At 42.1% G+C, this 15,104-nt stretch overlaps 1 protein-coding gene across 6 annotated transcripts in view; it reads right to left on the minus strand.

The window, feature by feature from the left end:
- LOC124191440 (fat-like cadherin-related tumor suppressor homolog) overlaps window positions 1–8,022 on the minus strand; it is a 67,388-nt gene extending 59,366 nt beyond the window's left edge. For 2 of the 6 annotated variants that reach the window (XM_046584645.1, XM_046584643.1), the window contains exon 1: window positions 7,479–8,022. The gene's annotated coding sequence lies outside the window, so the exon portion shown is untranslated. The remainder of the gene's footprint in view (window positions 1–7,478) is intronic. The other 4 variants (XM_046584644.1, XM_046584648.1, XM_046584647.1 and 1 more) reach the window with 2 other exon arrangements.
- Between the last annotated feature and the right edge of the window lie 7,082 nt (window positions 8,023–15,104).

The raw sequence follows: 15,104 nt of genomic DNA on the forward strand, positions 1-15,104 counted from the left end.
CCATTTATTCTTCTCCTGCAGGGACATTTATTCTCCCCCCCCCCTTCATTTTTGACAATAAGCTATCGGATAACGTAACACGAGAACTGGATGATCGTGTCTCTCTTTCGTCTGTTGGGACTTTCCTTCCCCAAGTTGTTTTTCCTTTCTCTACTTTTATTTATTATTTAAAAGGCGATTTAGCCCATCAAAGTATACACACACACACACACACACCGGGAGTAGTATCCAATACGCTTACAAACGGGGGGCTATAAACGGAGACTTGCTTATATTCTCTCTAACGTCTGGCGGTATTAAAAAGATTATCCAAAGTTGTTGTTGGAATTCTCCAACGGCCGGAAACGGAAGGTACCATTTTGCTTCGATAGCACAAATGGCTTCTCCTATTCCCTTTTTTCTTCTTTCCTTTGGCTCTTGGCTGAACTGCTATAGCTCTCTGATCTACCAACTTTGAACGTGTATAATATTCATACAGTGTGGCTGCATTAGAAGATGTGGCAGCCAACGGGCTGAAGCTTCTCCCAGCGGGGATGCAGCAGGCGGACTCGAACTGAACACATTTAGATGCATCGGTTTCCTTATTACTACGTGACTCTCTCTACTCTCTCTCTGTGTATATTATACTAAGCAACAACGATTACAACCACTACTACTAGAGATAAGGAAAGAATAAGAATGAAAAAGAAAAAAAAGCAAAGAAAAGAGCCAAAGTTGATTACGGCGACCTCTGGAGAGGGAATGTTGTTGTGTTGTTCTCTCATCCATCAAGCTTCCAAAAACAGTTCATCAAATTTACAAGGCCAACTCTCCATTCTGAGCACACAGAGACTCGACTCACTCACGTGATATTACATCGCAATTGGATAAGAAGAATGTCGCCATGAATGTGTAGCACTCAGCCAAATTACGTTTAATTTTTGGGATTGTTATCACTGCCCGTTTCTCCATCATCATCGCTGGATGTCTCCGACAATAAAGATGTCACCAGAACAATCCCTGAGACTTTTTCTTTCTTACAAATGCAGCAGAGAGGGACTCTCGACTTTTGCAGATGGATTGGTGTCTGTAAGAAGAAGAGATTGGAGGGGGGGAGCGAGTGGCCTGCTGCTGGACTCGGCCTCCCCCGTGGAGAGTGTCAAAGCTCCTGCTGGCAATTTATTCTTTGCACAGTAAATCACAGTCAGTTTAAAACGTTACGAGTTTTGCTTGTTAAAGTTCGTTAACAAGACGGTTCTCTCAATTTCAGCGAGATTCGAATTTCTCCCTTTCTCGTGGAGGAGGAGGACTAGAACGTTTTCCACCTCTTCTTCTTCTTCCTCCTTCCATTCGTATGTGAACAGAACACACAGGTGTTGAGCGAAGGAGACGGACAGATGGCAAAGGGCGCGGCGTTACGCTCAATTCTATTTTGCCTTTTTTTCTTTCCTTTTTTCTTTCCTTCATTCTCCTTCGCTTCGGCCCTTTACTTTCTGGGTTGAGTTGTTCAAACCTGCTGGTTCCAGAGCAACCAAGAAGAAGATTCCTCCAGGGCACATCCCCCCCCCCTCCAATCTCGCTAGCCCCTCAAACACACGTACCATATAATTTCCCTTGGCTTTTTATATTCTCTTTCTATCGTCGAGTTCCAAAACTCGCTCGGGCCCATTTTCCAGAAGAAAATAAGAAACGAGAAAACAACAAAAACTTGAAAAAATATAATCTTTCTTTCTCCAATTTCTTCGAATCTCTTTCTCTTCTCGTGTGTTATCTTTCCGGCATCCAACGGAAACAAAACCGACTGTGGACTGGCTCTCTGTCTCTCTCTCCGTGTGTGTGTATAAATATCGAAACTTTTATTTACCAAGAAATTCGAGGGGAAAAAAAGAAGGAAGATGGGCGGGTTTTGTGGTCATGGCACGAAGACACAAACAACACATTTTTTCAATAAAAATAAAAAAATAAAATTCGTAAAATTTCGTTTTCTTTTAAAAAAAAGAGGGGAACATTCTGGGGTCAAAACAGCCCTAGCCACCACAGCAGCACAAGTTTAATGAGGGGGTATATATATATAGGAGGGGTGAAAGAGGTCCTCGAGGGCAACAAGAAGGGAACCGGAGAAACGACACACAGAGTTGTATATCTATAAAAGTTTTGTGGAAAAAACATTCATTTTTTTCCTTCCTTCTCTCCGGATAGTTTGCAATTGAAAAAAGACCGCCATATTGAATTCGCTAGGGCCCCATAAATCAAAACAAGGGAAAGATAAGTCGGTGAAAGACAAAAATATCTGACGAGTTGAGTCTCACTACTGGCACAATCAGAAGGCATCGTAAAAAAAAGAATTCAAAGACAATTCTGTTTCATCTTTTCTCAATAGAAGAAGAAAGGTTCCGCACAATCTTTCCCTTCTTATCTTTTTTTCTCCCACTTGACCCCGAACTGAAAAATTTTTTTTTTTAAAGGTTATTTTTGTTATTTTTGGTTGTTTGTTTCTTTTCTCTTCCAAAAGGGAAGACGAAAAAGTCAAAGCACCGGTTGATTCAAACAGGATGCGTGACTCTGATCAATGGATCCGATTGCTTTCACCTCTCGCCAAGAAAGAAACACTGGAGAAGAATGGAAGGTTGGTGGTTACGAGATCCCATTCAATGAGGTAAAAACCGTTTTTTCGTGTTGGAAATCTTTCATCCGTGCAGTCGACACAAGGGGGGATAGAAAAATTTATTGAATAGAAGGAGCGGAAATTTATAATAAGAAGATAGATGCGGATGAGTGTGTGTGTGTGTGTGCAGGTATTGTCGATGACGAACAACAACACCAGAGTCGATATGGCATTACACCAAAGAGCTACATAAAAAAGCTGTGGCTTTTCATATAAGCCAGATAAACGAGACAAGGCAATGGACGGTATAAAAACCTCCTCAAAAAGAAGAAGAAGAAAAGGCAGCTCACAAACTTTATTCGGGACGGCAGATGCGCAACGTGACCCGCATCACAACAGGTCTCTTTCTCTCCATCCTTATTGGAAACGAATTTCTATCCCCCTCCCCCTCAAAATCAACAAATTATTCGATAATAATAACCCGGGGCTTTCAGCGACAAGACGGACATTCTTGACTGGGAAATAAACGGTCAAAAGTCGACCCCTGGACACCTACACTTGACACTGAAAAGAGCAGCGCGCAGAAATATCACTTGGGGAAAAAAAATACCATCTCGCCTCCAGTTACTATATTACCCTTGAGGTCGTATAATAATAACTCCCAACGCAGCCATACACACACGGGCCCAACAAAACCGCGTACCACACACTTCTCCGGTTCTCTCCTGTTTCTCTTTGAACAAGCGCGCAGAAATAATAAAAAAAAACCTTCTGGTACCCCCCGAACCAAACCTTTTTCTTCTTCTTTCCCTTCTCAAAAAAGCAGAAAAAAAACGGTTAGGTAGTAGTAGTTTGTTTGACTTGGGGGCGAAACAGAGGGGTTGTTGGAGAAAAACACAAGAGGACCTTCAGAGTTTGAAGAAGGAAAAAAACACGGGGGGAGAAAGAAAAAGAAGAAGAAGTCTGGTTTTTCTCTTTCATACATTTCAGAACGCAAAAAAAAAGTAGTTTCACGTTACTAAATGAAACGGGCCCTCCTCTCTATTATACCGAAAAACTAGCAGCCAAAGAAAAATAAACCGTTGTGGTGTCCTCACTTGATTTACGAACACTTTGCGCCGAGGCGTTGAAGCCAAAAATCTCTTCTTCTTCTTCTTTTCCTTTAGTGTTGGTTCGTTAAGGAGGGAGTCTCAGTTATCAGTTGGCCATCGATAGGTACCAGAAAAAAAGAAGAAGAAGAGGAATGCGCTCCACTGATTACACGGGCGAAAAAAGTGGGGGCCCACGAACAACAAAAAAATGGAGATGAAACGATTTTAAAACGGGAAATGAGTTTCGAGGGGAAGTTGTTCATCGACATTCCAAACGAACTAAATAAAAAAGAAATACTGTAAAATAATAAAAAAGGGGCAACTGAACTAAATATTTACACCAACCGGGCGAACCCGAACAACAACAACAACACCAGACGCGGCTGTGTGCTCTTCTTCTTCTTCTTTCTCTGGTACCGACACGAACAGAAAGTCAAGAAAAATACAAGGAAAAAAAAGGGAGAAGAGAAGAGACAGGGGATTCCTTTGATTCTTTTCGGATGGAATGCGTCCATGTGAGAGCCCCTGTTATTGTCTGCGCACCACCAACCACCATAAGGCCTCCCTTCATCCCCACCCATAAAAGAACGCGCCTGGGCGGAAGCAGAGCGTGCAGCGTTCAAAGAAGAAAGAGAGAAAAAATAAAGTCTAGATTGAAGGGAGGGATTCGACCACACCCCAGGACAGTGTGCCCAGCACTTTACTCGCCGCACAGCGCAGTTTGTAGTCTGTATAGATCAAGTTAGTATTTAATAATGGCTAGGAAAGTGGTGGGGGCACTTGTTATCTGCAATCGCAGTTGGAAACGATCTCCAGGCTCATAAACATCTCAATAACTTTGGGTTGGAATTGGATTGATATTATGGGCGTGTGTATAATATATAACTCCTAACGCCGGAGAGAATTGAAAGTCGCAGAGACGAGAGGAAACACTTGAAGATTCATCGTCCAGGGCAATCGAGCGAAAATTGAAACCAGAGACTTTTTCAGCATCAAAAAGTATCGCTTTTCCTCCTTCTCCGCCGTGTTTGCCGAGAGAAAAACATCTCGGGGCCAACAACAGCTGGAAGGACTGGTTGTTGACTCACTCGTCGGTCACACTTGCAACCTCGAAAAAGGCGACATGTGCAGAGCGAGCGACCTGTTGCTAATGAGAGTCCGAGGTGCCATATCCGTCAAAGTTTTACAACAAGTAGAAGAAGACGGTTCGATTCTTTTTTGGACTTTATTTTTCTCTCTCTAGCTGGAACTTTCGTTCGACAACAAGTTTTTCGTTCCCTCCAATCTGTCTGCCTGTCAGTCACTCAGCCAGTCAGGTCCTTTTTTTTCCGAGAAAAAAAAAGTTGTTGAATCTGTTGGGTTGCCCCAAACACGTGGCGTTTGATCCCCCCATCTTCTTCTTCTTCATTTTAAAACAGAAAGGAAAAAGGAGAGGACCAAAATGGAAACTCCCCAGAAAAACATTTCAAAGTATAAAAAGGAAACGTACATTTCTCGTTTCACGGTCGATGGGAACCAAACCAAATGGACGTTCCCCCCCCTCATTCGTATATTTCCCGTATTATTATTTCCCTATACGTCCACCATCTTTTGTTATCATTTAACCTATAGAGTGACTGTGTCAGAGAGGGGAGAGAGAGAGAAGAGTCGCAACTCGGAATAGAAAACACGCGTCACAAAAGCGGCCTACCGTTTTCTTTCCATTCTTCTACCTGAGAGACACCCTTCGACATTTGTAAGAGATTTTTTCTCTCTCCCCTTTTAACGTGAATTTATTCCATCGAAAAATGTTTTCCTTTTCACCGAGAAAAAGGGGAGAAAACAAAAATTGGGAGGTTAGACTGACGCGCCGTGAACCAACGGCCACCACAATTGCTGGTACCTAACACAGCCAAAACGGCCAAGCGTTGCGTCCACTTGACCGTGAGGAATGTTTCGCACGCGCGCCACATCAACGAACGAACCAAGAAAAAAAAACGGACGAGGAAAGCCGAAGCGCCCAAAAATACACACACAACTTTCCGTCCGTCTCGTGTTCAACATGTACTAGCACTACTGCAACAACAACAACAACAACGCAGTGTACCCTTTCTATTTTTTTATTCGTCTTAATTGGCCAATTTTAGCGGGATGCGTTGAGTCATTCAAAAACTTGCCGGGCCTCTCTCCTGTTGTAATAATTTCTTTTTTTTTTGGGTGTGTGTTGCGTTGTTGGGATAATATTGTTGATCCATTAGCGAACGTCGACGACAAGGACGGAAGGGGAAAAAAAAGAGAAGCTTTCAAGCTAATAACAGCATTATCATCGTTTCTATCCGCACACAGTGTGTTCCGTGCCCTGCAGGATCTCAGCTGATTTTGACATTCCCTCAAACCTTTTTAGTTTTATTTGTTTCGTTGTGGGGGGGGGGATGAGAAGAGATTCTCCCTCAAGGTAACACACACACACTGACTCCCGTGTGTGTTTGTTACGAATAATAATTAGATTGTGCGTGCGTGTGGTTGTGGGATATATAAACACGGATCGACCCGACGAATTGGTTATTTCAATCACGATAGAAACAAAATCAGAAATTTCAAACATTGCCTCCAATCAAGCGGCCGGGACAAGAACGGAATTTTCAATTCAAAAACGGTTAATTAGATGTGGAGAGAAAAAAAAAAGATAACCATTTGACTTTTTTCAATAAATTATCGGGGTTTCCTAGTGTGACCTGGAAACGATGTCTGGCGTGAAATAGGTGATGACTTGCACCCTGGAATATTGTTTTATTAAAAAAACAATCCCCACTTATTTCAAGGAGACAGAAAAATTAAAAGAAAACCCTTAAGAGAAAAAACAAAACAAAAATCCTTGATCTCCCCACCAACACAGCCCAGCGCAAGGTTTCGTCAACACACGAAAAAAACACAAGTCAAAACTTTCACAACCGCCCTGTATAAGAAGAAGAAATTGGATTCGTTGGGTGACGTCAGCGTCTTATATCTTTTTCTTTCTTTCCCCCCGCACTCTTCAAACCGTTCAAAGTCTATCAGCAGTATATGGTTATGGCTTTCAGAAATGGGAGATATACGTATAGATACCGGTCGACATTTTGTTGATGCAATCCAGTTCTATCCTGAAATTGTCGACATACCGGTAAAATTGCGTATGAATGCAAGGAGACGCTATTGAATTCTGATGCATCTAAAATGAGGGAATTAATGACGGGAAACGTTCCGGGAAAAATAAGAGAACAACAACTCAAAAATGTTGATGCACGGAATAATATCTATACAAAAACAGATAGACAATGGGGAAAGAAAAAAAGGAATCAGAAATAAAAATAAAAAAAAGATTCCATTCCGCTAGACGGCGTCTAAAATGTGCGTGTGTGTGTGTCACATCGTAGGTAAACAGACCTTGCTGCATCCTATTATGCAAATTCGTCAGATATATTCATAGCAAATATGTTGTGTAAAGTATGAAACCCGCAGGAGGTGAGTGAGGGCTTCCTCGTGGCCATCATGAACAAGAAAGAAAAAACACCTACGAGGGTAGTTCAACACCAAACTATTTCCAGACTTTTTTGAAAAAAATAAATCACGAAAAAGTGAGACTCTTTGGTGTGTTGTTTCGCCACGTGTTGCTACCACCAACGGACGGTTGGGGAAAAAGAGTTGGATGAAGAACCAGTCTTCCACTTTGACGGGCTTCTTATATTCCACGAAAGAAAAACGATCCAACAACAACACACAAAAAACGAGAACAAAACCTCCAAACTTTTTTTGAGTCCAGTCCAAAAAATCTTCAAAAAACTAACCTGATTTTTCCTCTCTCTCTTTCGGAGGTGGGCTGGCTGGCTGGTGCGTTTTTGGGTGTTGGTTTGAAATGCAGACGAGTTCTCTCGAGCTGTTGATTGTTCACAATCCCCCGAATAAATATTTCCTTTTCTATATAACTTCTTGGCTGTAGATAATCCGTTTTTTTCCTGGTTTGGATTCCACCAAAAAATGGCTACTTCTTTTCTCAGCAAACACACAAAACGATCAAAAACCACGCTGACACTTTTGGCCTTTGACAAAAATACAAGTTGGCGTCCCTCCTTCTCAGAGTAATAGGGGCCCCGCTGTTGTAATGTATAAAATGGATGAATGTGCTGCGGCCCAACAGTAAATTTTTATTTGTTCAGTTCATTTGGGGAAAAGGCAAAAAAACACGACGCACGCACAAACACACACACGACACCACTCACTTAAAAGCACGCTCACTCTCCACGACTGCCAAGCGTCCACTGACTCGACTGAGAGAAAAATCCTCCAGACTTGGCGCGGGCTTTGTTATACCCGGCAGCAGCAGCCGGTGGAATATTAGAGAGGGGGGAATTGTGGACTATACGACGCGCCAAACGGAAATACAACAATTCTTGCCGCTAGGGGAAAAAGAGAATCGAGAATATCACGAGTGCTGCCATCTATATCCAGCGGCCTGCGGGAGATGGAAATTGTCATTTGCGAAAGGAGGTTTATGGCTGTAATGATTATTATGTATATTCTCCTACTTGTGTCGAAATAATTGTTTCAAAAGTCGAGTGCAACGACCAAAAATGAAAAGGAAGAAAAATGAAATTGGGCGACTAATGTACATGACATGCACGTGAGCCCTGATAATCAACTGCCGTTGTAAAAATTCCGACGTTGATTAAAAAGAAGAGAAGAAGAAGTAAAAAAGAATGGGGGGAACTCTGGAATAAGATTAAAAATGCCCGTCTGAAAGCCTTATTTACGATTGAAAGCGCATTATTGTGCAAATCAAGGAAGGGGACAGTATAATTCAGTCAACAAGAAGAGAGACAAAAAAAGGTATTCGAATGTGTGTCACTTTCATTCCGGTCGCCATCCAAACGGCCAACAGGAGCGCGACAAACTTTCGATTTTTCCACGTCAGACCTTAGTAATTGTCGCCGCAGTGTGTAGTAAATAGAAATAAAAATTGCTCCGGCTGGTACCTCGCGCCCGATTGGACGACAAGAACACGGCGCATTCCGATCTCCGCGTGTTCTCTCGTAATGCAAAATGATCGTCTTAACTGGACCGTGCCGAGCATAAAGAAAATATCAAATGAAAAAAAAGATGGAAGGGGGAACCGGGAACCAACCAGTTCCCTCGACACACACGAGCGTTGAATCAATTTATCACGATGCTGTCGTCACGATCGAGTTTTCTCCTCTCTGTTGGTGACTTATCAAAAAAAAAAAAATCCCGTTGGCCTTCTCGTTATTATTATTATCATCAAAAGAAACCAAGTGGCTTAGTTTATATGTCGGCCTGGATTTTTCCGTCGCCGCCTTTCCCCTCTCCGCACTTATAAAAATCCTGGACGTTAATTTAGCAAATGGCCAATCGTTCGTTTGTGATAACAAAACCAATAATAGTCCAGCTTTCGCCGAAACTACTCTAATAATAAACACGGTAGTAGTGGTGGTAGTAGAGTATATATAGAGTATAGTTACCAGTTAAGAGCCGGATAGGACACTGCGATATCTAAACACATTACGATTAAACTGCAAAAGCCAGCCAGACGACGAGTGCGTGTGTAAATAACGAGCTCTTGGCCCCCGCGTCTATGTGTATATAAACAATAGACAAGTTTCGCCATCGTTTTTGACGAGAGAGAGAGAGAGAGAGACGTTCTTGTTTTGTTTTTTCTTCTCGTTTCTTTTTCAACGGGACAGGAAAAAGCACTTTGGAATTGTCACAACAACAAAAAACTGCCACGGGATATAATCTGAAAGTTGCTCGTAAATAGCATCGATTCGATCGATCAAACGAGTAGTTGGCTTAAGGGTCGACGACATGTTCGCGCGCGATATCTCAAAAACAATCATCTCGACGATGCGACAACATCAAAAACTCTTCCATGTTTTATGTACTACTCGTGCGCTGAGACTGGCCCGTTGTATAACGTTCAAACTCTGACTGGGGGGCGACGACGATCGGAGAGAGGAATAAGGACAAGAAGAATGGGAAAGTTCAACAAAGGGCGACTGTCAGTTTGACATTGAAAATACCAGGCGATTTGCAACGACCGTAGATGTAGGGTTATACAAGAACAACAACAACATTCAATCGATCTCCTTTTTTGATAAGTCGTAAAAAGTCGTGCGGGGGTATATACAGCAGCTCAGCTATTTCCTGCCATAAAACCAAAACAGCACACAAGTCTGGATGGATGCAGTGAATATTTCCAGCAACTGCGGATATGGCTCTACTTAATATGAGGGAGTATCTTCGTATTTCAGCCCTCATCATTTCTGAAATCTTGCGCAACATAATACGGAACAAGAGAAGTTGGAAGGGAACATGATGGAGAACTTATTTTAATTTTGAAAGGGGGGATATTCTTGAATGTTTTTCCTTCTTTTGACTGGCGAGTTAGGGACATCATGACTATCTCGAATGCCACCGTGACTCTCTCTCTCCACGTTGCTGCTGAACCGCTGTTGAGTCCCCTATGATGATTGGCCTCGATTCCCGCACAACAAAAGCGCAACCAAAACACACAGTCAGCAAAATGCCGTTGCGTCTGTCGTCAGACGCACAAACACAACAACATTAAGTGCTGCCAATCTTTCATCTCTCTCGCCATGCAGGGCCGCTTTCCCTCCCCAACAATTGTCACCCTCCTGAGCTGAGCTGAAGAAGAAGAAAGTGGTCCGAATGTTGTTTGGCTGCTGCTGCTCGTTTTTTATTTAATAGCTTATCTCGCAATTCAATCCCGCTTCATGTCTTTAATCACACTCTAGTTGTAGAGTAGTAGTGCCGGTGAGGTAACACATATTTAGAACGTTGCTGACAACAGATTGAAGTCTTTTCTAAACAAATCCCGCGACAAGCATTGGGTTGCGTTCGTTCACCGTCGTCTGCTGTCTATACAACCGGTCCCCGACGGACGCGCTCTAAATGTTGTTATTCTGTCTTATTTTTTCTTTCTTTCTTCTTTGGGCGTGTTTTTCGTTTGGAAGGCTCTTTAAAAACAAATTTTCAATTGAAAGTTTTGTTGGGAAACTCTTTTCATTATAAAATGATCCGAGTCTCGAATAAGAAAGAACAAAAAATAAGGAACAACAACTAGAAAACGGGTCGCTAAAAGCTTTTCTGGTGAGAAGGCACGATTAACAATGGAACAAGTCAAGAAGGGCTATTGGGGTCCTGAAACATTTCATCCCTGATAATGGCAGCAGCAGCAGGGGCCATCAAGTCATGAATAAAGATTCGAAAAGATGACTGGGGCGATGACAAACTGAACTGAAGCGACACGCAACTCTTTGCGAGTCGACACGGCAAGACACCTTTAAAATGTATTCCCCCTCATTTCATAGTTTTCTTTTGTCAGAACCCAGCTAAGAAAGAAGAAAAAATGCAGTCAATAAATAATTTATCAACTGCTAAGGAGCGGGGAGTGGTCGGGTGTCAAAGAATGAAATTTTCAACAAGTCGAGAAGGGCTTCAATTTTGGAAAAAGAAAACAGCAAAGTATATACTCTGAACGAGTCGCGGTTCGCTCATTTGAACTGGATGAGTGGGGGAATCACGCGAGCCGGATGCACTTCAACAAGTTTTCTCTTTCCTATTGTTTCGACCAACTTAATGGTAAAATAAGACAGGCGAAAAAATATCTGATAAAGATGACGAAATCACTAAAAGCTCCAAATATCTATTTTTCGAGGAATAAGAAACGGCCAATGGAGGAAAGAAAAAAGATGGAGATAAAAAAAAAACTATAAGGAGATGATCCTCGGTTGCACGAATAGTCACCCAAACTATATACTGATATGTATACGCTACCTGGAATTTAATTTACGACATTTCCTACGCGGTACTACACCATGTCGCTGTTTGACTGCGCTCCTTTCCCAAGTGACTCTCTCCTTTTTGAGAGAATCAAAAATTTGAGTTTTTGAAAAATAAGAAAAAGAATTTCGAAATACCCCAAAAAGGAAGGGTGGAAGGTCACAGCGTTGAAATGTATCTACTACCACCACTACTACCTACCAAGCTAGTGTATATCTAAACGCAATAAGCTATTCAACATTCATGTATTCTATAACCCCTCGGTGTTATACTCCCCAAAAAAGGAAAGCAACATTTCTTTCTTTCTTTCTTTTTTCCATCCCCGAAGCTTTTAATTTTCGAATTTCTCCTTCTGTGGAGTCGAGAAAAATAAGAGGGGCGACAGCACACACACGGACGTGTTATTCCTCTTTCTTCACTGGGACACGACAAAAGCTTCAGCGTTTTGTGTTATGTTTTAAAGGGGAGGGGAAAAATGGCCAGCAAAGATGGTGGGGGGAAAACATTCGGATAAAAGAAAACGACTGGTACTACACGAAAAAAGAAAAGAAATGGGAAAATCTATTAGGATATAACTCATTCACATTTCTGGGGGGAAAATCTGTTTGTCCGTCAGACCCCAAAACATCATCGGTCGAATAAATGTGATTTGGAAACTGAAAAATTTGTTTCTACCTTTTTTCCCTAGATATTTATTATCGGTGACGTGAGCGATGAGAAACGATCGATGAATGGCGACGATCTGATAAACTCGCCGAGACGGCCGCGTCTCATATATGCCTCGAATTCGTGACACTATTTTTCTGTTTGTTTCGGTCTCTTTTCCGCCCATTCCTTTTTTTTTTTTCAAAAGAAACAAAAAAGCCTCTCATTTTTATAAATATATCTCAGATAGATAGGTAGTACTACCCTGGCCGCTCTGTCGGTCGAATTCTATTTCTGTCGGTGTTGTCATGTGTAGTATATAGCGAGACTTCTCCGGCACGTTCCCTATACGCTGAGTTATGCTATCGTGACATGATAGGAAAGATATCAACCCAAAACAAAAGGGAAAATATTCGATGTAGTTCACAAATGCCTCAAACTGTCATCGCGACAACTCGGAGACTTGTCCCATTATCTTTTCCTTTTTATTTTTCCTCCCAAATATTTCAGCGTTGAGTAATCGGCTGTACTCTGTTTGAGCCCCGGGACAAGGCAAAACGAATCCCAATAGTTATCGGGAAATTGGGGTGAAGTAACCGTGAGTAGCGATCACGAAATAATTGCATGGATCGTCGAGGTAGGTCCAAGGATCAAATTCGCCTTTGGTTTTTCAAGAGAAAGAAACAAAAAGAATTCCGTCTGGGTCGTGATCATCGGCTCCAATTGGATCCCGTGTTCAACGTTCAACGGTCTCGGTCAAGAAAAACAACGACGAGCGATTTAGATTCCCGCGACGCTGCACAGCTCACACAAGACGCCAGAGTCAGTAAATTAAGAAAAACAAAACAACAAAAACAAAAAAGAGAGGTTCAGACAAATGCAATGTGTTTTGCTGTGGAGAATAAACGACCCCCTAGCAGACGGGCCAAGTTTGCTCACCTCCTCCTCGCCCATTCTTTTGGCTGCGTGACTGAACCGTTAACTGCAACTGTAACGAGTTCATACGGCAGTAGCAAAAATATCAAGTGAAGGAGAGAGAACTCGCATTCCAAGTCATTAATTCGAATAGAAAGTAGCGCGTTATTTTTATAAAAATGAAAATGAAAAAAAGGATTTTTTGAATAAGGAGAAAAAAAGGGAATTTGAAGCGGGCGGTTCCGCCATATTTCACGCGGGACTGGTTCAGAATCGAGCCGTGAGCTGCCCAGAAAAAAAAAAAAAATTTATATGTTTGTTTTTACAAGAGCTGTTGTGTTGTTCTCCTTCTTTTTTAGCTTTCCCCCCGCAAACACAAAAAGGAGCTGAACTGGCCCCTGCGATCATCACACGGGTTGAAAGGGATGAATGCCGCTATTAAGACGTCCAACTTAAACATACACGCGTCTACATCCATTTCAAAGATATATACACAAGAGTAATATTATACGAACCACTCGTGGAGCGTGACAGGAGTTCGAAGAGGTCCCGTTTTGCTTGGCGTAACATTTTTTTTTTCTCTCTCTTCTCTCGGTCGCTCCTTCGATGATAAATCAAGCGTGAGCTTTTCTTACACCACAGCACGATCATCTGCGCTGCTCCCCGGTCGCGCTATCCCCTATATCAAAATATTTGACAAGAAATACATACATTCACATGGTTATATAGCATAGGATTTTCTGAATAAATTATAATACAAAACACACACACACACACACACAGATTGAACAGACGGAATAACAGACCGGGTTCGTGGATGGAACGACGACAGCAGCAGCAGCAGCAGCAGCAGCACGCGGGCCGGGGAAAAACGGACACGGTCGCCACCCGCCTCGGAACGCGGGAAACGTGACTCGTTCCAACTCGCCTAGGACGAAACATGAATTATGGATACTACTAGATGGACTCCTTTTGATTTTAGTTTTCTTTTTTTCCGTCTTACCTTTTGGCGGAGCAGATTTCCCCTTTTCTTTTCTTCTTTATTTTATCGCTCCAGTCGACACAGCATTGTACGTCATCCAGCTGACTTTTCAGTCCCACTGATTTTCTGTTTGTTGGTTTTTATTTTTTATGTTCTTCTTCACAGCGACAACCACGCGGCTTATACGGGGGTCCCGTACCGGAGGCTCTCACAACTCGTAGGAAAACGACGTGTGTAAGGTGACTCCTTAGAATAAGGGACTTGGCTGGCATCGGTGACTCCTTCTTATTACACAGTCGTGGGGGTAAGTCAATAAGAAAAGATGATTACAACCGTCTAGCGTTAAAAAAAGAGAAAATATCAATTTACGAAATCATAAAACAAAATTATAATGGAAATCGTTTTGAGACTCGACAATAAAAAAATGGGGAAAATGGATGACAATATCTCTGACGGATGGGAATTTTTCTCGGGATCAATTTTCCAATCCAACAGAAGGCACACAATAAAAAAAAATTAGTTCTGGTTGGAAATCAGCCGACCGATTTCAATCTGTTAATAATCCAGACGATTCATTCGATTAAAAGAAATTCTATTGTTAAAAGAAAAGGCCCAAAAGAATTTAAAAAAAAATAGACTGCAGGAATGCCCATCAAGAACGGGGTCGTGATGTAACAGGCCCTCGAGTTTAAACACACACTCAAGTGATCGATTTGAATGGTGCAAGCACGAAAGAAAAGAGAACCTGAGACGATAGACTAGTCGGGAATAATAGTCTGCTATAGCAGCTGCCACAACTCGTAAAGTCTAGTCAACCGTCGCCACGCAACCCCAAATAGGAGAACACGGACGGGCGATAGCGGGGCACAACAACATTCATCCGATCGCAAATCGCCGTAAATCGGGAGACTATATAAGATCTACTAATACCGTCGTTACTTTTTCTTTTTTTCTTTTACCTAATACCAAAGTTGAAAAGCGGGAGATTAAAATGTGAAGTCTTTTATGGCCTGCCGACATGAAATGTGTACGGGTAAACTATTATAGACACAAC

The sequence above is a fragment of the Daphnia pulex genome, chromosome 3 (assembly GCF_021134715.1).
Source record: "Daphnia pulex isolate KAP4 chromosome 3, ASM2113471v1".
NCBI classification, from domain to species: Eukaryota; Metazoa; Arthropoda; class Branchiopoda; order Diplostraca; family Daphniidae; genus Daphnia; species Daphnia pulex.